The sequence below is a fragment of the Coturnix japonica genome, chromosome 4, assembly GCF_054131305.1.
Source record: "Coturnix japonica strain WE chromosome 4, WE-NBRP24, whole genome shotgun sequence".
In the NCBI taxonomy this organism is placed as follows: Eukaryota; Metazoa; Chordata; class Aves; order Galliformes; family Phasianidae; genus Coturnix; species Coturnix japonica.
The window spans coordinates 17,998,870-18,024,272 of record NC_140666.1 but is presented as its reverse complement, the minus strand read 5'-3'; the positions used below and the strand labels follow the sequence as shown (position 1 = coordinate 18,024,272).

The 25,403-nt window shown below is 37.6% G+C and overlaps 2 long non-coding RNA genes across 4 annotated transcripts in view; one reads left to right on the top strand and one right to left on the bottom strand.

Moving 5' to 3' along the window:
• LOC107312887 (uncharacterized) overlaps positions 1 to 9,110 on the top strand; it is an 88,915-nt gene extending 79,805 nt beyond the window's left edge. For all 3 annotated transcript variants that reach the window (XR_004307075.2, XR_014945187.1, XR_014945188.1), the window contains 2 exons: positions 2,990 to 3,084; positions 8,803 to 9,110. This is a non-coding gene — a long non-coding RNA (uncharacterized LOC107312887). The remainder of the gene's footprint in view (positions 1 to 2,989; positions 3,085 to 8,802) is intronic.
• Positions 3,951 to 25,403, bottom strand: part of LOC107312880 (uncharacterized) — a 345,732-nt gene continuing 324,279 nt past the window's right edge. The window contains exon 7 of the long non-coding RNA XR_014945184.1: positions 3,951 to 4,199. This is a non-coding gene — a long non-coding RNA (uncharacterized LOC107312880). The remainder of the gene's footprint in view (positions 4,200 to 25,403) is intronic.

The window sequence follows — 25,403 nt, the reverse complement described above, 5'->3', positions numbered from 1 at the left end:
TCGTTTCTTCCTTTCCATGCTATGGAAATTCAATCATTTAGCTGTGAAGTTTACCAAGTTCAGTTTCCTTAGGCAATTGTGCTAATGTTATTAGGGAAATCTGTTCTTGCATATCTGCAGAACACATTTCTGAAATACATCTACACCAGTTCTTCACTCGTTCCCAGCATCACTCTTTCTCCTTTGGATCTCATTATACTGTTCAGATCAGGTTTTCCCAAGTGAAAAATGCTGCAGAATCAAAAGGAATAATTTTCACAGCAAGTTTCATGTCTGCTAAGGTTTGGGATCTTAACTGGTTTGACTGGTTTGCTGGTTTAACAGGATTGAAGTGTTTGGGTTTGTGATTTTTTCCTGCCAATTCAAAATTGCACAGCTTTTAACTCCTATTTTAAAACCTTTATTTTTCTTCCTGGAAGAATTTTAAGGTTTGAAACTGATACCAGGTTAGTTTGCTTGTTTGTTTTTTCCTCCAGGAGATCTAAAGGCCATGTGTACATAATCTTGTTCATATTAGTCTGGAGTACCTAGCTGTTCTGACCTTAATCTCTGTGAATGTAGGAAAGAGAACTCTCACTTTCTTTTATACTGCTCGCATCAGAAGTGTGTGCATCTTTACGTTCAAGGCTGGCTGTTGGAAAAGTAGCAGGTTGTGGCAGCCTAACCTAACTATGACCACAGAAAGGTTATTCTTTCATAATCATTTTCCTGTCATTTAAGTGTTGTCTAGGAAGATAATTTGTATAAGGAAAATAGTAGCAGTAGTAATTGTTGAGGATGATTCAAAAGCTATACTAACATTTACATTAGCACCTACCAGCACAATAGTGATTTCCACAATAATAGATTTTATACAAATCATAGCATGGCTTGAGTTGGAAGGGACCTTAAAGCTCATCCTTTTTCACCCCCTGCCATCAGCTGGTTGTCCCCACTGAATCAGGCTGCCCATCCAACCTGATCTTGAGCACCATCAGGGGTGGGATACCCACAGATATGTTAGGTTTTACACAAACAAACACGGAAGTATAAAGAGGAACTAAAAGTGGTTTTTACTCAGAAAGAATTTAAAGTAGAAAAAATCATAATCCCTACTGGAAACTTCAAAACTGAACCTCAGAGTAAATTGTTGGAAGCCAGGTCAGAGAGTAGCATGAAGAGTAACGTTCTCCATGTTGCATTTCATTTAAGAAATGTCCACAACTGCAGCCAGAAAAAACAGTGAAACTTGATAATTGAGCCCAGATTCTGAAATCAACTTACCTCCATAGAAATCAACAGTTCTGTAACCACAGTGGTACAGAGCTTCGGAGTGGGTGAAAATGTGTAGGCGGAAACAGAACATAATTTTATTCCACTTTCTTGGTGCTGGTAATGTCATAAACATCCTGCCATTCTGATATTGTTGTGTTAATGTTAAAATATTTGGTTGATGCAAATAGGAGTTGAGATGTAATATTCTTTATATGGCATTGCCCAGAGCAAAGTAAGAACACCATGACAACAAGTAGCCTGCAAGCTGTCATGTTATTTGTGTTCAACTTGCAGAACAGCTTATAAAAAGGCATCAGCTGACAAGCATTCTGAACATCAATAGTAATTGAGAGAGAAAGAATAGAACTGCAAATGGTGAACATGAAAGGAAAATAAAAGTACAATAATATACCTTAGGAACAATACTTTTCTGTCTACTTAAAGATTTCTTAAGTGGCAGTCACCTATTAAGAACTACAACTCCTCAAACAAAACCCTCGTATGTAACCACTTTAGCCCTCAGCCATCACCATCCCCCTATAGAGAACTTCACTAATCAAAGGTGACAGCACACAAGACACACTTCTAAATTATTCTGCTGAACAAAACTCTCAAGCAATTATAAAATTGACAAGGAAGTCTACAGGGATATGAATAAATTTACTTAAAAATATAAGCAGTGTATTCATTACAGAGACAAATATATTGAAAGAAAAACAAGGTATGTTTTCAAACACTAATGCAGCATTTAAGAACACTGTCAGTATATATACCTCTTAAGATTAAGCACCACCGCAGCTGTATAGTTTTTATCCTAAAATCACCATTCACTGCGTAGCATTCTGGACTAGTTGATGATTGTATTGCCAAGTATAGAAGTGCTAAATGACTAAGAAGCAACACACATATTTGTATTGGCAAACTTGGTCACGCAGGACTCTGCTCCTCAGAAATTCAGTTCTAGGAAACGAGCAGATATTACACAGCTGGCAATGGGAATGTATAGCAAATGGGATCTTTATTATTGTTTCGATTTGAATTTTGTATGTAGCCATGTCTGCTTTAGAATCTCAGTTTTTACACACAGCATTCCACCAAGTCTCTAGAATTTTGTTGTGCTCCAATGAATGCACTGTTCTAGATTAAGATGAAATAAAGAAGAAAAAAGAAAGTTTATATAAATCTAAAAAGACTTATTGGCATTTCTGGCTGCCCCAGGTTTTGCTGTATCCCTCGGCACCCAATGTCTGCCACTCAGGAAATACGGAGATGCACTCCTGAAGATGCAAAGCAGTGATGTAGAACTTATTCACCTGTGGGAAAGTAAAATTGGTCAGAAAGAATGCAGGGAGCCATTAACATACGTTAGCGGAGAAGGCTGATTTTTTCCATGTCACAGAGTCAGCATAACTTGTTTCTGCGAATGACACACGGGTTCTAATAAATTACTCTTACAATATTCAACACCACTTATATTGTACCAGGGATCTGAAACCGTAAGCTTGTATTTGGCTTCATTAATGATGTACTCTCCTCAGTGTAGGAACAATTCTGCTGACAGGCCATCTGTTTGCTGTCAGCTAAGGATTGATGGTGTGGCCCTCAACTACATCAGCTGCAGAGGAACCTCTTGAAGAATTCAGTGAGCAATCCCTAGAAAGTAAACTGCTTAATTGTGCTTGTCTTAGCTGCCACTGTAAGAAATTAACATCTCCATTTTTCTTTGTGTTAACAGAAAGGAAAAAAAACAACACTGATACATTATTCATTATTCATGCCAGAGAAAGAGAGAGGCAGTGATGGAGAAAGCAAGTAAACAGACTGTCAAGGGTAAGTTTCCTATATTTGGACCTAATAAATATACTTGTGAAGTTTGCAGTACTACTTTTTTTTTCCAAAATAAAAATTTTAGGTTATTGTGGAAAGTCCTGCTTTGGATTCATGGAGCTATTGCTGCAATTATGATTCACTGAGGGAAAGCAAAATTTAATTACTTCAGTACACAGTTTTTGTCATGAGCGAAGTGACTGCAGAAGAGATTTAACAGAATTTAATGACCTGATTTGCTTTGGTATCATGGGATTTCAGAAAATGGATGTTAAGTATGTAAGCTGCTCCAAAAGTAATGCCTCCTTTTATCCATGTAAGTCAATCTACTGCCTCTAGATGGTTTTGAGGGGATTATATATTATATCTTTGTCAGACAGGTACTTGTTCCACCCACCTCCTTGTTACACTCCAAAGCCCAAATATCTCAAGTTGGGTGGAAAGGCGTGCATGCCCATTTGGATTTGGCACTGATGTGCTGTACAGTGCCTGTAAGAGAGCAGGATGCAGAAATAGCACTGAGTCATTATACTGTAGCACTGAACTTCTTATCCACATCATAGCCATGAACTGAAACTGCCACCGCATTTCTGCCCAGCTCACACAGCAGCCAATTATGTCAGACAACATGTTGCTTGGGCCAGCAGCACTGGGATCTCTAACTTCTGCGAGCGCAGACTGGATTTCCTTCTCCCATCTCCCTGAAATCTCACCTGAAATAAAATTATTTTCATAGAACATAATTTATCCACTGCAGAATGATAAACAGCTTAGTCAAACCTGCTGTTATTTGCATTAGGAACATTGATTCAATTATTGAAATTGTCAGATGCTGGCACCAAGCTGTAATGAAAAACATAACGACATACCCAGGGCTTTTTGGGAACACCTTCCATTCCAAACATTCCCCAAATGTGCAGTGAGCTCATGCACAATCTATTTATAGGAAGAGCTTCACCCATCCGTGACAGGCAGCCACCTACGGGATGAATCACTGAGCTGCTCATGGCTCCCGTCAGCGGGACGCAGCAGATCACAACGCGGAGCAAACACGGATGGCACCAAGGCTGATCCTCAGTTCCTTGCACTTGTTTTTCTGCCTTGTTATTCAGATTCCCCTTCAAAGAAAAAGCAGAGCAATTTGGAACTTTTTTTGTGTATGTGTTACATAACTACCAGGCTAATGTTTGTTCATTTATTATTAACAGCCCTGTTCTTGCAAACGGGCAAACAGAATGCCTCCAACCACATCTGGTCACTTTATAAAGCTCCATCAACACAGACGTAAAATGACATATATCTCCTACTCATATGTAGAATCACAGAATCATAGAATCACCAAGTTTGGAAAAGACCCACAGGATCACCCAGACCAATCACCCCACATATATCAACATATACCACAGTACATCTCATATCTATTCATGATTTATTATTACTTGTGTTTGAAAGGAAACATTTTCCTTCACAGACATAAGAAAAATATGAAAAACAAACAAACAAAAAAACAAAACCCACAAAACAATGAAAAACAACACAACCTCCACCTTTCTGTCACTATCTCCAGAGCTGTTCCTTCATTTTCTCCTATCTCACTCCATTTAGCCTGTGAAATGTTAAAACTGCTGCCCTATGGGGCATGTCAGCCCCGAGAAAGGACTTCTCCATTGCCACTGCATTTGTTTCTTGAGGAAATAATGTAAACATCCAAGCCACTGCCAGTTGTAAGAGTGAGGAACAGCCCTGCTCGTGCTGTGCTGATACTGACTGGGTTCTGAAGTGATATGATTGAGTCTGCTGAGCCCATGCACATCCCTGATACCTCCTGATTGTCTTCACTCAGCAGGAACCACAGACACATAACTTGCTATCCTGCAGTAACCATGAAGGAGTCCTACTAAAAGCCAGAGGCATCACTGTCAAGAGATTTGTATTTTTTTTCAAACTCAAAACTGGATTATATTCCTTGTAGGAGCTGCAAAAGACTTTTGGAAACAGCTGAGCCTAAATTTTCAAAATCAAGCCTTTTACAAAAGAGATCTTTTAAACCCTGCAGAATATGATTTTTTACAAGCTGGTGCTTATTTCTTCTTTAAGCTTTTAAGCACTATGAAAGAGTGTCTTACATTTTTAATAGAGAAGGAAACCAAGAACAGGTTGAAAGTATATGCTGAGCTCTGAAAACAGCAGCAATTCAGCCCATCTTTCGGTGTATACTAACTCAAAGAAAACTCATAATTTTCAAAGTGTTTCCTCAGAGGAAACAGTGTTGCTGTTTGATTCCAAAGAAAGTGTTATTAAAATTTTTGTTTTTGGGGATCTTTCCCTCACTCTGAAATTCAGCCTAATTTTATCTCACTGAAAATGCTACATTGGGGAAACAGAGATGCAGATCAGCTGCTGAACACCTTCTACTCCTTTCATCCAGCACCTTCTCAACACGCAAACTATTTTTATGCCATTATTTGCATTCAATTAGTAGTTTGAGTGAGTCAAGGAAGTACAGTGAGTGCAATGTCTGCTAAATTACCAATGTTCAGGTTTATGGCTGGCTCAGAGTTTTAGACTCAATTTGTATTTGGGCACCTCTCCCAGTTCAGAGTACTGAATTTTGGATGTCAAAACTCCATCACATTGCTTAGCATTCAGAAAGAACTTTCAGGAATGTACAGAGAATGTGATAGGTGTTGGATGCAGACATTTCCTGCGCTTCACCTAAAATTTAGGAACACAACACTTGCATGCATCCATAGGCCATTTAAGTCATGAATCATTTTAACTGGTAGTATACCCCCTTGGGCTACTGTTTTGAAAAAAATAGCACAAATTTCTTCTGATTAAAATTCATGGACCTGGGGGTGTGTGCACTGATTGATAGACTTTTTTCATGCATACTGAGTCCCATGCCAACCCTTGCTGAGGGCAGCACATAGGAGATGGCTGAAGCACCCCAAGAAAATGATGGCTCGTGCTGAGGAGAATACCCCTATTAGAAACCATGTCAGAATTGCAGATTTAACATGAGAGGGTGTAAAATCACAGGGCATCACTTTATGTCTCACACTTCTGCCAGATTCTTTTGTTCAGATTTAATTTGTTCTATGGTTTGCAGTAAAATATAGTTTTAGGTAAGAATACTCCTGAGTTGGCTCAGCACAGCAATCACATAAGACATCATAAAGACTTATAAAAATAGCCTTAATGTTTTGGAATAAGATAGACGTGTTTTGATTTTTTTTTTTCTCAGAACTGCATAATTACTTGAACATTTTTGTGATGCTATACAATAATTTCATTGCTTTTTATTTCTTTTCTGTTTTTGCAAAATTATGCACATTTAATGCATATACAGTTAATACATGATGAAACAGGAGAATGATTTTAATAATCTGTCAATATTCATATTAGGATTTAATTAACTTTTGTGACTTGTACTTAATGCTTGTTCACCATCTAAACTTTAATAGCTCCTTTGGTGCTCTGCTGGAAGAGAGAAACAAATATGCATTTCATATCATAGATCTTTAACAGAGTATAAGCTGTTCACAGAGCTATATAACATTTCAATAAGCTATAATGATTTCTTTGAAAACTGTTTTACACTAAATCATACTTCATTATTTTACAGACCTCAAGTATACATTTATTATGATTGTAATAGCAGTTACTACTAGAGCTGTTCTGAAAGTAATGCCTCCTATTTAATGACATTGGCCCCATGATATCAAGATGAATTTTGGTGGGATGGCAGTAAAGGTTGAACTTTCCCACCAATATCCCATTTCATTTTATCGCTATGAGACAGATGGCAGCAGAGGGGCAGTCTGACAAAATGGAAGTGCATATGAAGAAAAGGTGTGTCATTGACGACACCGTGAAGAGAATTCATAGAAAACGTATCTTCTGTTCATTCATTAAAAACTTTTTTTTTTTCCCCCAACAACATTAAGGTGCTGACTCAAGTGCATTATTCATTTTCAGACTCTGAATAGTTAAGATTGAAATAGTGATCTTCAAATCTTCCACTTGTCATCTCACTCTGGAGCCACATAATTTCTTCAGGCATGTGAGATTCCCAAAAGTGCATCTAACCCACTCAATTCCAAAGTGATTCTCTCTTTGGCTCTCCAAGCAAATAATTATTTTAGTGATTTACAGGAAGTAGAACAAATTTGGAAATTGGTAAGGAGAAGCTTGTGGAAAATACCTCAGTGTACTGGCACAAGCAGGACTACTTTACTGAATTTTCTCTTAGAAGATATAGAACTGAGTGAGTTTCCTAACCTTAGAAGAAAAGCATTGTTGTCCATCCTGAATGAAGGAATGCATCATCCTCCAATCCAAATAGCAGGCACATCCAATATATTTCCAATATATTTCCTTAACATCCTGGCTGTTTTCATCCACCGACTTTCCAAGGTTAAGTGCTGCAGAGATGAACTTACATCTTAGCAATGTTTCCTGTCTCCTTTTGTCTCCATTTTGAAAATGATAGGACTATTTGTTTTATAGGGAAAATTGAATGGCAAATAAACATGGTACTTGGAAGACATGCCCAGATGCATGCTCACTAAACTATACATATAGGAAGGTCACAGAAAATCCAAGTTCTTCCTCATCAAGTGCTGCTCCTGAAAGCATTGATAACTCTGACAACAACTTCGTCTCCCACTCGTAGATTCATTATTCCTAATTCATGGGAATTTCTTTGTAGTTCTGAAACTCTGCTGGTGAACTGGTTCTCATGCAGTACTGATTTGTTTTCTTTGTAGAAAGATGTGACCAAATTATGTCGAGTTTCTCAAAAAATGACTAATATCAAAAAGATCATTGTTGTTTTTTCATTTTGCTTCCTTGGGAAATTTAGATAACTCTACTTTCATCTCAACTGTGGAGAAAACAACAACAAAACAACAACAACAACAAAACGACCAAACAAAAAAAACAAACAAAAAACAAACAACAACCAACTTGTTCAAAATATCCTAAATTCCCATGAAGAAAATCTGAATTTCAGCCAGCTTTGATCTAAGCAGCAAAGCCTTTCCAGCTCCAGATTCTAATTTCATCTTTTAAGGAGCTGGTAAAATACTGAAGCCTTGTTGTGATAAATCTTATCCAGTAAAGGAAATCTTAGTGACAAAAATCTAAGCTCATGAAAATTCTGCCAGGATCATAGTAATAGTATTATAAAAAGAAACATACACGGTTTATGTCAGATTTTAACATCAAGTTCCCTACAGGTTCTTGTGCCAACAAGCCTCATAACAACCAATACTCAATTTTGTGAAATTGTTTTAAAATCAAGACACAGCGAGCTGACTTTTAATGCTCATGAATTAGTGTAAAACACAGTACATCTCTACACTGAGTCATAGAATCATACTGTGGCTTGGGTTGGAAGGGACCTCAAAGACCATCTAGTTCCAATCCCTCTGCAGCAGTTATGCATTGTATAGCTATCTCACTCCTAATTACAATACTTTATTTAATTTTTAAAGAAAAAAAAAACCAACAAAAAAACATTGAAGGTGATTTAATTAAAAATATATTTCTGTTTACAGCCTTGATCGTTAATGTTGACTTGGCCATTCTATATAACCCCTTTTCCCTCCTTACCTAGCCATGTGATTCACCATTTTCAGTATGACTACAAGAATAAGCGTCATTTATGTACTTCTTTTCTGTAATCATTCTGCCGCGTGGAATAAAATTTTCCAGGTATTTTGAAGAGCCAGTGGGGGCTGAGTGGAGGAATTCAGAACACCAGCTTTACTATCAAAGATATCTGCTGGAAGAAGGGCAATGGGCTGAGACCACTTACAGACTGAGAAGCTCTTAACTGTGCTACAGCAGCGGATATTCAGAGACCCCTTACATAAAGAAATGACCAACATATACATTTCAGATGAAAGCTTTGTCTTTTTGTGTGTGTGTTTCTATTCCTTATATTTCCTTCAGTTGCACTTTTTTCCTCTCCCCTAACAAGGAGATGATAAATTAAAGCCATTTTCCAATATTCTTCATAATGCCTTCCGGTTCTCTTTGTCCACCCATGTATGTAAGAAACGAATCTGGCTCTTTTTGCAGCTGTCAAATTCCCACTTAGCAAATAAAAACAGAGTTCTTAATTTAGAGCTAGTGGCAGTAGGAACTGAGTCAAGATCAAAAACAAATTATATCAGGCTGATATAATAGCAGAAATTGCTTGGCAAGTATCTCAGCCAAAGGAAGTCCAACACCTTCCTCTTGATATGTCTAGCATGCTCCATGCAAAGACGTCATTGTGACTAGCAATATTTCCTCTGTGTAAAATATCTGCCTTATTGCTCAACACAGAAAGTATCAGAGTAAAAAGAAAAGTGTGATGAGCTATTACAACCCAATAAGATGTCATGAATATTTTTAACACAGTGTGCATGGGGAAGACATTCCATTTAATTGCGTCTCCTGGAGCAGGCAATTATATTTAGTAATTAAAAAATATATATAAAAGTACAGAAGTGGGTGTAGATCCTCCATGGGGCTGATATTGTAGGAATAATTGTGATACTGGGAGCAATATACTTCTAATATTCAGGCTGAGCAAGGCTATTCTTGAAGGGTTGTTGTTTTGTCAAACCTTTATTTGTAACTAATTGTTTGTAGGTTGGCAGAATAGCAGAGCACTGAACTGATATTTTTGAGAAGAGAGCTATCCACATTAGATGTATTGCAGAGACCTTCAGTAAAATATTCTTCATTCCTCACCTGGAATATGAATGGATTTTGAAACTTCAAGGCCATTGCACATACTTGTCTAGTGGTTCAGAGCTACTGCTCTGAACAATCAGGGGGTATCTGAGGTGTGGGGGTCAAAGTGGCATAGTATGTGCAGACAGGACAAGGGGAAATGGCCAGAAACTGGAGCATAGGAAGCTCCACATGAATGTGCGCAAGAACTTCTTTATGGTGAGGGTGACGGAGCACTGGAACAGGCTGCCCAGAAGGGTTGTGGAGTCTCCTTCTCTGGAGATATTCAAGACCCGCCTGGATGCCTACCTGTGCGACCTGGTGTAGGGAGCCTGCTTTGGCAGGGGAGTTGGACTCAATGATCTCTGGACGTCCCTTCCAACCTCTATGATTCTGTGATTTTTGTGTGTGTGTCCAATCATATTTTTGTTTCTATATACTGTTTTTAATGCTTGGATGTATTACAAACTTAATGCTGTCTGTGATTTTGAATATGTCATAATACCCTATGTACACTACTGAGCCAATTGTCACTGTTCCCTGGTGGCATAAATGCTTATATTTAAGTATATCTAACATCTGAAATTTACCCCATTAATTCATTTATTTTTATTTATTTATTTATGTTGGATTGGAATGTGTATATAAATAATTACCCCTTTAATTATGGCAACTTTATAAAGCACTACACATTTAACAGTTGTTCCATCAAAAAGCAAGGGAAAGACTCTGGGTTTACACTGTACATAGAGCCTGCTGGCTGTGAGTATTAAATTGCAGTATAATGAGGACCTTGTGCTTGCTGTATACTAGATGGGGATTTAGCTTATACTGCCAAAGATCTGGCAACGATGAAAGGCTGAGCAGCAACCGCCAGAAATTATTGGATATTGTGTAAGCCCTTGTGCTATACAGTCTGATAGTTGAAAGGGTTCATGTGCAAGAGCAGAATCTGCAAATGAAATATATACAATATTTGTAATAACCATCTGTTATGCATCCCCTCCTTTTCATCTATGCATGCACACATATACGCACAAATTGCATAGCAATAAAACACTATTAGTTCTTTGGGATTAAAAATATGGTGAAAACATTTTGTATTTCACCGTATAATACTTTTGTCTGTGGAGAGGATAAAAAGTTATTTGAGCTTCAGAGAAGTGGAAGCTGAGATTCGGCCTTGCAGAAGTCACAGATTGGCAGTGGAACGTCCTTGTTATATTTATTAAAATTTACAAAGTGGGCCTCAAAGCATTGCATATAAAGCAGGTTTGGGGAAGCAGGGTGCAAGGAGTGGTTTACATTTGAGAATAGGTTCCAGGTTTTTTTTCTAAAATAAAAGTAATGAAAGATTTTGCTTTCACAAAATTACACCAAAGATCATTTTAATAATTTTGAACTGGATAAAAACTTCCATCTATTTTTAAGCCAAAATACTGAAGGATTTTCCTGTGTAACTCCTGCTGTCTTTGAACAGAAGTGGTTCTAATTAGCTACTCTTAGACAAGTACTTGAAAAATAAGAAGCTGCGTACCTTGCTCATGTCTCCCACCTTTCTCCGGCAACTAAAGCAGAGGTCATTTTAACATAGTTTTATAATATCATTTTAATCTCTTTGTAGAACATACTGTGAGTTCCTGGAATTTTGTGAACAGAGAAGCACAATCTTGCTTTAGTCTTTATTTATTCTTCAAGATGTTTAGCCCAATTACAAGAAAGTCTCAAAAACAAGATGACCTTTAAAAATTAAGTGTTTCTTGTGCCCTAACAATTCTTCTCTCCTTGGAGCATCTCAAAGAGAATGAGATGGATAGTGGCAGTACTGAAGGAAATTAATCTGTCTGTAGACAAATTGCAGACATAGTAATCTTGGTGATTTGCATTAAAACGTAACACTTACCCAGACCTCTGTAACGTCAGAAAGCAACAAAAGAGAAGCAGCTCTAATTTCTAAAGAGCACTTCAGCTTAAATTATTTCCTTCTGCATCCACTGAGGAATCCTATTAATGTATACTTGTATCTGCAATCCTCAAGTCAAATCGAGCTGTTTTTATTTAATTATTTATTCATTTATTTATTTTTCTAGTGTATTAGGTCACTTTTTTATCTTATTTCCTTGCACTTTTTCCCATACTCTGCCAATGGCTTTCTGCTTACCAGTATGATAATCATTGTCATTATACAATTTATGCAAACTACTCTTTACTGGTATCATCTTATTCTATCATATTTTATTGCCTTAGAGTAAAATTATATATTGAAAACAACTTCAACTTATTGTTTTCTGGTAAGTACATACAATCTAATGCTTATAAACAATGCAGGTGACAAAATTATGTATGCATTTTGTATAGAATGTGTCTGTATAGGAAATTGGTAATCACAGCCTGTACCTCTGATTAATCAGCTGAGGCAAGTGTCAGGTTAGCTGTGGGAGCACAGGTGAAGGTGATTCAGCTGTGCTCCTGGAAGGGGTGGAGCTTGACTCCACCTCTCCTAGACTTCATTTAAGGGCTGACACCACAATAGCAGCATCTTTTTTTTGAAGATTGCTCCTTTGTGGAGTTTTGGTGACCAGCCTCAGCATTTTCCGTCTAGATTGAAGACCTCAGAATTGGTGAGTTTCTCCTATAGATAACCTTTGGCTATCTATTATACCACCATTCTTGTATTGTCTCCTACTGTACACCACCATCCTTGCGTTATTACTTACTCTACAGTATCTCACTTAATTTTAGAAATAAAAAATTAAATATGTAGTTGCAGTTAATCACCAGGACTGTCTGTAAAGTTGATGGTTTAAAAGCAGCAGACTGTGATACTTTTCAGACATTTTAGGTACTTGTCTTATGCTGAAATTTAACAGCCACACAATCCCCTGAAGATCTTGTGCTCCCAGGAAGCTAAAACTACTGTTTCAACCATTTCAGTGTTAGGCATCATAGTCGAAGTTAGGAAAAGTAAAATCTCACCCTTAGGATTACAGGTTGGTGAGGGTAGTGGAAAGACAATTTTCTGAGCCTGATCTCCTTCCTACCTGCAGTCACAATAGTTCACAGTTCTGTGCCATTTCAGAGGTCTAATCTAAGTACTTACTGTCACATACATAAGAACGAGTGATTCAGCATTTCTCAAATATCATTTCTCAAATATCACAGAAAAATATTTTGGTTCTGCCAGCCTATTCAGAACAACAGGGTTTCATTTTGTCAGGATTTAGACACAGTGGTTGGGTGAGCTGTCTGAAATCTGGGACTCTCCAGGAGAGCACTCAACAGGGCTATGACATATGCCATTCTGTTTTAACATCGTCAGTGTGCAAACTGTGCAGTATAGGTGCCTACAAAGAAAAGTTATGCATCCTGATCAAGTAACTACTTGTCTTCCATGGAGTTCCATTTACTAGGAGCAACGGGTGGATGTTTTGAACCTTTAGTAGATGCAGAAAAATGATATACTGATTAAGAGTTTCTCCAGTTCAAAACAAAGCCAAAACAAAATAAATGTTTCCCACATGTAGGTAGTACACAGCTGCAGTAGACATTTTTCACATTGGTAATTTCCAGACATTTATAATCATACACTGTCTGAAAAAATATATGTATTTATCTTTTTCTTTTAATAAGCATTCCAAATTTTTGCTAGCTGCCAATACAATTATTTTAACTGGCTGTTGGAACAGAGAGGAAAAAATGGACTGCACTTCAGTAGGAAGTCATTAATTGTTCCAGCCACATCTTTCTGCGGATTTCCATATGTAACATTCAACATTTTTAAGCAGTAACTTCAAAAAAGTATTGCTAGGAAGAAATTCCCTACATAATCTGAAATACGGACTTAACATTGTGGAAAAATGATGAATAAATACATATTTGAAACACTATGAATTGGTGAAATGGAATAGCATTAAACAAATCTAAAGTTCAGACTAACAAATATAAACCTCCTTAGAGCCAGAAGAGAAATGTAATGTAGCCATTCTCAAATAAGGCTGAGGATTAAATGATGAAATATTTGACAGAAGCTAATGAGCCATCATCATAAGCAATAGGGTGTTAAAATGGAAAAAAGGGAATTGCTATGAAACACATTTTTTCTGATTAATTTTTACATTTTTTTTCTGAGTACGTTTTTTTCCCATATGCATATGAATTCCAAATTGCTGCTTTCTTGCCAATCTGGAGTCAAAACTAATGGCTTGTGACCATATAATGAGTTGTAATATTTAACTTGGATTCCGTGATCCCAAAAGTACTTGAAAGTTTTGATATTTTTATTCTACATGTGGCAGTGCAGGGAAAATGTCTGCCTAGTCATATGGAGTTATACAAACTTTAATTATCATGAGATACAAAATTTATGCCAGCTCCCTTTCTCTTGTCCCACGCTAGCAATGAGAAAACAGAGACTGCATTCACAGACCTCTTACAAGCACTGTGCGCTCAGTTCTCAGCAGGTGAATTAAACACCTTAAAACTTTCCTATAAAGGCAGTGCATTGTGTTCATTGGAAGAGGTGACCCAATGACCTGTCCATTTCAGTTAATGCCTTACTACAACATGTTGGCTGAAGTAATTTAGGAAAATTTTTTTAGAGGCCATGGGCCTTGATTTCACTCTCCTGCTGTTGAGGTCAATGAGAGAGTCGTTGTTCTCTTGATTCATGATCAAAAATATCGATGTGAAAATGCTCAACTTCAGCAGAAGTGAGGACAGGGCAATACTACACACTTTTGAAAACCCCATCTGCTGAGCTGCAGTATAATGCTCCATAAAAAGGAGTAGTAACTGTACTGAATGATGCACTCCGAAGGTTGAACTACTATCATTTTGAAGAACATTTAATTAGCTCAGGTAGGTGATAGGTAAGTACCAAATATTATTAAGATATTGTCACCTTGAAATATGTACATGCATTTTCTCAATCTGACAACTGGAAGGCATACATACAGTGACCTTGTTTGTATATAATTACTTCTCCTTTGAAGAGAAGTCAGTAGACAATGAGTGAATGATGCCCACAATAGTTTTGACCACAGACTTCCTTCTATCAAAGTTACCCGTGTCATTTTGAAATAATTTTGAAATTTTTTTTTTTGCAGTGTCTTTGATACAAAACACAGCTAGGAGGAACTGTTGTTGTTCTGTTGTGAAAAAGCAGACCATTTCTTTTTCTGGTTCTTTCTCATTTCAAGACAGTTTGGTAGCTCCTAAAGCCTGGCAGTCTCACTCTTATAATACTCCATTCTCTAAAGAAATAATTTTTCTCTGAGGATAAGAGATTTCATAACTCTTACTTTCCACCATTGTGTCATCAGAGTTCCATCCAATCTCTCTGAGTTTTTGAAAGTACACTCTGAGTGCTTAAAAATCTGAGAAGTGTCTATCTATACCTAATAGAAGTTCATTTCCTCTAAGCCTCTAAAGGTGATTACTGTACTAGATATTTATTACTGATGCTTTGTAACTCTAAGATGCTAGTTTGCATGTAAGAACTGAAAATATCCAGAGGCTGGAATAAAGGTTCATGGTCTCAGTGTAAAATTGTTGCTTATGGAATAGTTTGTCATGTTTACAGTATCGACAGATATATCAGTGCTTGGATGACCATATGTCTAAAATGTTCCCTTTAAGATGTAGTCAAAAAAACAGTGCTAGGCTGTACTGAGATAGAATCATAAAATCATGGAATGGCTTCAGTTGGAAGGGATCCCAAGGATCATTGAGTTCCAACCCCTGAGTCACAGGGAGGGCCACCAACCACCAGATCTGGTACAGGTTGGATGGATGCCCAGGGTCCCATCCAACATGGTCTTGAACACCCCCGGGCACAGTTAGACTGTATGGGAAAATCTTGATCACAAGTGGTTGTACAGAGACATTTACTCATGCCTATCAAATTTATCAAGTCTCCTGAAGATTCTTCTTTTTTTTTTTTTTTTTTTTAAGAGCCACAATCAATGGAAAATTAAAGAACTTAGCTATAAATTATTCATTGTAATAAATCTCAATAATTGAAGTATGCCACATGATGCAAAACATTAAAAATCTGCATTACTTGTCATTTCCAGATCAATATTAAAAGGATTGTTGAATTAAGATCGGGGAAAACAGCAAGCATGGAAAAAATCAACATTGAACTGCAATCTAAAATCCATGAATCACTTGATCATAAATAATGAAGATCATTCCTTCTTTTTGTATAATATAGAATACATATAGGGATCAACACTTGTTTTGGTAACATTTCAAGATGTACCATATGCAACTCTCTGGGTTTTATTATGTAGTTATTAGCACCATTAGTTGTCAGTTCATTGCAATTTAGATGAAAACTAAGAACTGCATTTTTAGCTGGTTCAGATCTATTTAACTCCACTAAAACTGCTGCAATTCTTACTCATCAGTTGATGTAGTATCTTACATCATGCTTATATGGGAAACTGGTAATCACAGCCTGAACCTCTGATTAATCAACTGAGGCAAGTGTTGGGTTAGCTGCGGGCGCACAGGTGAGGGTAATTCAGCTGTGCTCCCGGAAGGGATGGAGCTTGACTCCACCTCTTCTAGACTTCATTTAAGGGCTGACCACCACTAAGGCAGCATCTCTTGGAGGCTGTTCCTCTGTGGGCATTGCCTCAGTGTTTTCCAGACAGACTGAAGGCTTCTATACTGGTGAGTTTTTCCTATAGATAACCTTTTGGATATTTATCACTGTCCTTCTTGTATTATTACCATCTTTGTATTATTTTCACCTTACAATGGTACAATTTAGCTGATAAATTTGAGTATAATTTAAGAAGTAAATGAATATCTAAATAGTATTAAAAAGTGTTCCACTGGCATTGGGCAAGGTCTGCTGTTATTATTTCATTCTCAGGTCTAGAAGTTCAAAGATCCCAACTCTAGTTGTAAGCACAGAGAAAACAGTGTCAAAAGATTTCCCTACACTGAAAATATTTAATGCCATAGACCAAATGAATTATCATTGGTCTTCTTTCATAGGTGAGTTCTGTATCAGAAAATAACAGCATTGAATTGCCATCAACTAATAAATGTCTAGACCTATAATGGCAATTACAGGTCCAGATTTTTTCCAGAAGAGCATGAAAAAATGGAACTATAGCTGTGATGTATGCAAATTTCTCATGTTTCTAGGTTCTCATACCTCAGGCAGACCTATGTCCTCTTACATAGCATTGAGATATGAGTGTTGTGTTGGCTCATGCCACCAGGCGGAGGCTGCAATGCTTTGCTGTGGCTGACATGTACCAGGTGGTATCAAGGGTCAGCTGCACTGCTCTAGATGATCCCAAATGGGTAAAGAAATTGAACTAATGCACATCACCACCTTCAGAGCAATCTGCTGACATGTCAGCATACCAAAAGTATTAAGTATTATTGGCAAGATTCCTAATTACCCATTTTGAATTAAGTGTTGTCACATGGTATTCACTTCCAGAAGCAAAAAGAGATAATTTGGGGATAAAGAATTCTGCCTGTGTAATTACTCTAGCAATAAAGCCATAGCATTAAAGCCGAGGTAAAAGTATTCTGTTATATATAATGCACATTGAATAAAAGTTATGTAATTGATAACATTTCCTAACTAACTAGCAAGTACTGAGAATTCACATTGTATTTTCTACAACAACCTTTTGAACTGAAGAAAAAGGACACCTTAATTCTGCTGAAATGAATGGGCATGTGGTCTGCAGTGCCCAGAGGCAGCTGTTGAGGATCTTAGCCTTGATCCTTTCTGATTCAGTGATTTCTGTTCTAGTCACTAGCACGGAAAGCTGAATGAAAAGTTGTGCTTCCCCTGCTGTATGTGAACCCTGTTTAAATTGTTTCTGTCAATGCAGAGTGACCAAATAGACTAGCTTTTTTTAATACATACTGTTTCCCCTTTCCATTTTTGTCAGTGTGATCTAGTTTCTGGTTAAAAACACAGCTTAATAGACTGTTTTACATGTAAAAAAAAAAAGCATTCATGCACATAATATGCCAGTACTGTTTACTAATGTGGTACAAACTGCAGATGTGTTATAACAAGCATTACTGTCCTACTAAATGTATGACTTCAACTACTACTTTCAACTAAAGGACCAAAAAAAAAAAGGAAATTTTTCAGCAGTATACTGTGAAGATACCCAAGGGAAATAGTTTCAAAGGGAAGTATTTGTGGTTCTGGTTATAAACACCAAATAACTTGGACACATGTGAGACTGCTTGTATTTCTTTGATGACATTGAGTATTTGAGGCTTTCTGTTTTATTTATTTCATTTGTTCATTTTATGCTTGTTAGTGAGACCATAAAAATTAAAAGCAGAATGGCATATTCCTTGCAGTAAACTTTCCAACTGGAATGTTTCCAGCATCATCTTCCAAAACATCAAATGTATTGCTTTATACAAAACTATACAATTATCATATAAACATGTTTTTTTTTTACATTAGAACAAAGTTTCATCAGCAGAGGCTTGTCTATTTGTGCTACGGACAGATCATGTTCTCAGATTCTTCTTCTTTCTACTCAAAGACTCACAGTGTCTCCAACTCTATGTGAATGGAATACAGATTCTCACAGTAGTGGCAATGAAGGTATCAGCTCAGGATCAAATGTCCTTCCACACATAAAGAACTACTGGAGTGTTTCAGAGCTAATCTGGCTTGAGTTAGAAACTTACGAGCCACATGTGAAGCAGAAAGGATGACAAGACGGTCATACATATCAGTGGTGGAACTGTCAAAACTTATAAAAACAAAGGACAACTGATAACACAAGTTGTTCTGTGACCACGAGATTCACAGGGGATGGGAAAAAGTGCTGTATTGCTGATAGCCCTCAGAAGCTACTTGTATTGTTTGTGTTTAGTTAAGTAAGGCTTCAAAGCACTCATGAAATTCTCAGAACCAAAATGGGTCCATTGTCATCAAGGATCTGCAGAAAACAAACTGCAGACTGGAACTGAATGAAAGATTAATGAGGTCGGTATCTGCAGAAAATGCAGTATCTAAGGAAGCTTTCAAATGTTAGGGTATGAGCATGAAATACTAAGGTGGGTTTTACTACATTGTGTTTAGGAATATTCCTTTGAGAAATGGAAATATATTACATGGGGTGGGGAAATTTCCATATACATTATAAATATTGTTAACATATATGGAAAGCAGAAGGGTTTTTTGTTTGTTCAGGTTTTAGTTGTTTGTGTGTGTGGCAGGGAGGGAGGGTGTTTGTTTGTTTTTGTCGACATCATTTCTGTTATTTTCTGTTAGTAGATCTATTCCTTTCAAAATACTGCATAATCTTAGCCAGATGTCTGGATAGGGGATTTCAGACAGTGATGGTGGCACAGAGATCCTAGTGAGTGTGGATTATTCAGGAAGTGGAAATGTATCTCTTGAAGGAGATGGCTGATGACAAGAAGCAGTAACACAGAGGTCAGAAAAAGAGATAATTTCTCAGACTTTCTGATGAATATGAAAGACATCCTATTTGTGAAGAATACAGGGGCAGCAATGTGTTGCCCGTTCCAAGCAATGTGCTCTGCCAGCAGGTGCTTGGATTGCCAAATGCATGGGCCACTTCAGTTGGCAGAGAGCCCTGATGAAATCATCCTATTTGGCAGCTCTGTGTTTCTAATGAGCTGTTTTCCTAATTCTATAGAGAGAATGGACAGTGTGCCATGGGAACCTTGCAGAAAAGATGGTGTCAAAAACATGCATAGAGCACCAAAAAACAACACTCATGTTCTTTGCAGAGTCTTCGGTATCATTGTACTAAGAGTGGTCCCTCAACGTAACCACATAGGAGAAATTGGTTAAGTTAACCATGCCTCTCTGATATTTTGGACTCTGGCACACTTCTCAGCATTGCTATTCACAAAGAAATAGGGAAGCTTTCAGTTTTGACCACTGTCTTTGTTTCTTCCTTATACACAAAGATGACAAGAGATAGTGGCATTTGATGAGGTTTATTGCATTGTGTGTAGGCTGAGCTAGCCTAGATGATTCAAAGGCAAGGACAGTAGGGTCTGGTGAGTACCACTGTAGAAAGTCAGGTTTGAGAATCTGTATTCATTTACATGAGTGTAAGGGCCAACTGCTTGTGGCAGTTTCTCTCAGCTTTGATGTAATTTATTTTGACAGAGGCCAGGGTTAGTGTTATCTCACCCAGCTGCTGAGATGATGGTTGTGAGCCTTTCCTTGACTTGATGCAGAGGTGCTGTTCCCTTTAAGAGAACTGGTGTATGCAGGGTTTCTGTATTTCTGTAGGAATTTTGCCAGCATCTAGCAGATAAGCTCTGTATTATGCACTTCAACAGCAAGAATATGCACTTCTGCAGCAACATCAGAAGGAACTTAGGGAAATTGGGTGAGATAAGTCCACTTCTTCCTGTAACAATACCATGTCCTCTTCTAGAAATAATAACTTCCATTATAGAAATAGTAACACAAAACCAAACCAAGACAAAACACTACACAAGGTAGTATCAAAATGCAGATAAATTATCACGTTGTCCCTTCCTGTCCAGGTAGGAGAGGGTGATGTCAGCCCTAGGAAAAAAACACAGAACACAGTGCAGAAAATGCTAGAAAATAGCCTGAGCTCCTGGACATCATGTAACTCAACACACGCTCCTTCTACCTGCTAATTATGCAGGCTTGTCAATCACAGCCTCACTGTGAGGGTTATATTGTGATGTAATCTTAACTAGATATATTAAATCTGCATGGAAGGGTTTGTTTGCTTTTTAATACAGATATATTCACAGATATTTATTAATTTTCAAACAATAACCTTACTAAGAAGCAAACCACTTATAGCTCCAGCTGATGTGCAAATAGAGTTCATGGCCAAATATGTGGAGAAAAAAACATGCTCTGCTTCTCTCTTTCTTCGCTGTTTCTGGAGATGGACCAACAAGGTGACACTCAAGCAGGAATGGAGCACTGTCTTGATACTGCGACGATAACAATAAGGAAACTGAGAAATGAACATGAAGAACACAGGTTTCACAGAAAAACAGGAGGCATAGCCACACCAACACAGCACAGGGAATTTAAATAGAGAATACATTGTAAGAGGGTTTTTTACTATTGTCAGCTAAATTTAGGATGTTGATCTGCTCTGCTCACAAATATTTAATGAAAAAGAGGCACGCAACTTTACTTTTTTACAGGAAATTAAGAAGTATAAGGGTTACAAAATGGAGGAAGTGAACATCTGTGGCTTCATTGTGCTTTTTACACATAAAAAAATTATTTGGGGGATTTGTTGCTTACAGACATCTGCTTAGCAGTGATACCAGAACCAGCCTGCCTCATTAGCTTTGACAGATGACCAATACCACCTAATAGCCTTGATTCTGACAGACAGATCATTTCCTTCAGCAATATAAAATCTATCTAAATAATTGATAAAAACAGACGTATGTACAAAATAAAAAATTGAAACAGGCTTTTGAATGCTGAAACTTAAATCTGTTTAGGTGCTGAACTTGGCATGGACCGATGATCACAATTTAGGTTTGCAGAAAATTTAGATCCCTGTGGCTTACCTTCCTGTTTGGGGCACAATCAGACAATATTTTACCTATATAGTTGGTATGACCAAAGCAATGGCCATGTAGGTGCTTGTTATTGCCTCAGTGCTGAAAAAACAAGGAACATCAAGATGCACTCATCTTTTTTTATAACCTGTTTAGAGTCACCTAATTTGTTCTGTCATTACGTTTTTAGTTTCAGTCTTGTAAATGAAGTAGATATATCAAGCAGTAACTATATTTCTGCTATCTACCCATGAATAATAAGCTATTCCCCAACAATAAAAATATAATGGAAGAACTATGAATTACAATTGATTGTGATTAAACTGATTGTTATTTCTCAGAAGTACCTTTTGAAAATACTTCAGAACTTGCACCCATGATTTATTCAGTTGTGATTCTGTTTTGCTGATGCATTTACATATTTTCCTTCATGTTTAATGATTTAGTATCATGGGTTTTGTTTTTTTTCAGTTTAAATGAATAACTGAAACTTGTTCGGTATTTACATTTCACTGCTGTATATCTCAAAACATTTCACCGGTATTCAATTTAATGATGTAATGTTATGAGTTCTCACTTTCATGAATATTAATAGAAATGGAAAATGCTTCAAATGATCTACAAGTTTTCAAAAAATTAAATATTTGGAGAAAAACTCATAATGAAGGCAGTATTTGCCTTGAAATGCCTACTCTTAGGAAGAAATTGATAATAATGTAAAAAATAGATGTCAAGTGTGAAACTACAATTTGAATTATACTCATCAATTAAAGTCCACATCAGGTTCTAAAAGCTAATTTTTAATACTGCTTTTTTTATATTCAATTTGTGGTTCTTTTTTTCGTCTGTCAAAGGGTAACCATGCAAGCCACAACCTCAGCAGCTGTAAATCAGCATGGATGGGTTCACTGACATCTGTAAATGTAACAGTTTTCAACGGCAAATGACTAAGTCTATCTCCAGAGGATGCTGTGGTGTACCAACAGCCCTAAGAATATATCTTCTTCCACAAACTCAAAAAATCTATGTCACATGTAATACTAAAACATTCTGACAATCCTGTTGTAATCGCAGGCACTGGATGTTCCTGTCAAGCTGAGGAACTCTACCCAGCACTGAGAAGGAAGTGAGAAGGAGCTGCACTTTCCAACCTCCTGGGCTTTGCTTGGAAGGTGGCCTCAGCTTACTCAAAAGCTGCGGTCATCTGGAAGCCATTTAATCAGAAAAGTGCTTGCTGCAAACCAGGCATTATGTACCTTCTTACCAGCTTCCATGGCTTCTATGTAGACATCTTCTTGATGTCACTAAAAAAATCTACCACGTATTGCATTTATGTTCACAGTTTGAGATGAGCACTGAATGTTTAGAGGATGGACAGGTCTAGAGGACAAGCAGTGTTCCCATTCCCCAAACAAGCTTACTACAAACAGGGTACAGCACACCTCTTCAGGTACGTGAGCAATGATGATCCAACTCCTTTCAGTGGCTCTAGTTTCATGTGCAAAATTAGGTGGATGTCTGGGGGCTTGCTGCAGTACAGACCCAATAGGGATAGGGAGCACTCCCAACACAGCACTACAAGATTGCTGCTAACATGGCATTTTTCTGGTGAATAAATTGAAGATTCTGCTCTTAAAGAAGGTTAATATAGCACCTTTCACAGGCACAGCACTCATTAGTATGTATGTCACATTTCTAAAACCCTGGCTTCAGCTAAAAAAACAACCCTCTTACACATAATTATTCATATTGTCTTCTCATAACTTCCCGGGGTCTTAACCATGGAGCAAATGACTGCATTGCGTTAGTACACCCATAAATTGCAATGAGCCTTTTTAAATGTAGACATCAGTGTGGATTTACATAACTTTGGAGAGCAAATTTGATAGGAGAACTTCAGAACCCAGTGCATTTATTCATTTGCTTGTATAAACATATCATTTAGTTCTAATATTCTGTTCATGTCATTATAGTATGGATCCCAGGTGCTGAAGCTCAGGCCTAATTTTAAACCTGTGTCTAATTCTGCTGCCTTTGCTGGGACTTGGCAAGAACCCAGACTTGGGCCCAAGGAACTAGAGTCCAGGGGATGAGGGAGGGTTAGGAATTGCATAGAAAGAGGATGGAGGTTTCTCTGTTAAGGGTTGTTGTTACTGTGGATTTTACATATGAAGCGTGAAGAGTTTGGCACTTGTATGACTGCTCTTGATCACAGGTAGAGGAGCAGAGAAGGGAGGGTTGTCTCCCACCATCTTTTTGTTAACATTCCTGACAAGTACATTTGGAAAACACTGAGAAAACATCATACTGCTAATACTGCCATCCGAGCAATAAGACATGACAAATTCTAAAAAACACCTCCCTCAGGGGAGCAACTGAAAGCTGTTTATAATAGATGAGAAACTCCTGTCTGAGATTTATCAGTGACTGTCACAGGTGAGAAGTGTTTACTAACAAAGCCACAACAAGTCACAGAGAAGGTGATGACTCCTTCAAGATGCCCAGACTTTGGTATAATTCATCTTCTAGCAAGCAGCACTAGCAAGTCCCAAACAAAAGCACTCCTTTGCCTGGGAAGATCTAATCTAGTCCAACTGCATTTGTAGATGCCCCAAGGCAATGGAAAATAGATCAAAGTCAATCTGATTCCTACTTCCATGAGAGCCCTGCAGAGTTTCATTTCCCCATATTTGATTTGCTTGAAATCTTGGCTGATGGTCAGCCCTTCCGATAGATATTCATCTTAACAACTGAGTTCTGTACACACATCCTTTTAACTCCCACATATTTTTATAATTTCTTTAGCAATGTGAATTATCCATGTCTGGAGAGAGGGAGGCTGGGCTCAGCAGTTTCAGAAGCAGGTTGCCGACCTAAGCTATTGCTCTAATGCAACTCCTTTCCCAAAAATTCATTTGCATTCTTGGACAATACAGCAGGCACTTGCTCGAGAGAAGGGCATGCTTCATCCACTGTTTCTTGTGACAGTATTCTACTTTATTCAAAAGCATTTTCCCTAAGTGATTTTTCAGGACTTTAAGAAATCAAATTAGGAAGAAAATTAATAAATAAATGAATAAAAAATGTTTGAAAGGTACAGCAGCAGACATTTGCACATCTGGGCTATCAACTGCTTTTGATATTTTACTGTACTCAAAGCTTTACTTTCACATAAATGTAGGCACCAGGTCACTGGATTAGACCTAGCTGTGACTAGGAACAAAATGGAAGTTGCAGTTGGCAACTAAAGAACAAAATCAGTCACTTCATGAAAGAAGACCTCATTCCAGGTTTGCTACTGTAGCAGAAATGGTGTCGCCACCTGAACCAATGATTAAGAACCTGGTGGGAAGGCAGAGCCACCCCAGGGGAGCTCAATCAGAAGGGGTGGAGCCTGGATCCAGCCCTTCCCAGACCTCATTTAAGGGTTGACAATGGAAGTAAGAGTATCTTGCTGGAGATCCTTCTGTACTTGAGGCCTTCTGAGGGTAAGCAGCTTCTTTTTTTTAATTGTTTCTGTGCTTATGGCTGTTGTATTTGAGCAAGTCTTTGCTTGCTGCAGCTTAGGACCTTGCTGCTCTGCAGTCATTGCTGTGCTGTTTCATTGTATTACGGCATTACACTACAGTACATCAGTGCCTCTTTCAATTTAAGAATTCTGGTTTCAGGCCCTGACAGATATCTTCTAGGAAACTTGGATTCAAGTGCATTTTTCTTAAATAAAGCACCCAATGCCATCTACAAGGAGGTTCCTTTAAAGGCAAGCAAAAGCATCAAGTAAGTGTGAATTGCTACATAAATCTCAGCCTCTCCTTTATTTAGGAGTTTGGATGCTAGTAATCCATCCCATTCATACATGACTTATTAGGCCTTTTACACGTTTACCTTATTCTCAACACAATATAATCTTGTTTCCTCACCACACAAACACACACTGCTTGTTATACTGTGAACAGAAAGGAAAGAGCTTTATCTAGTTTTTTGGGTGTACAGCATTTCTGTGCCTTTTGTTAAATGATGCTTCATGCCAG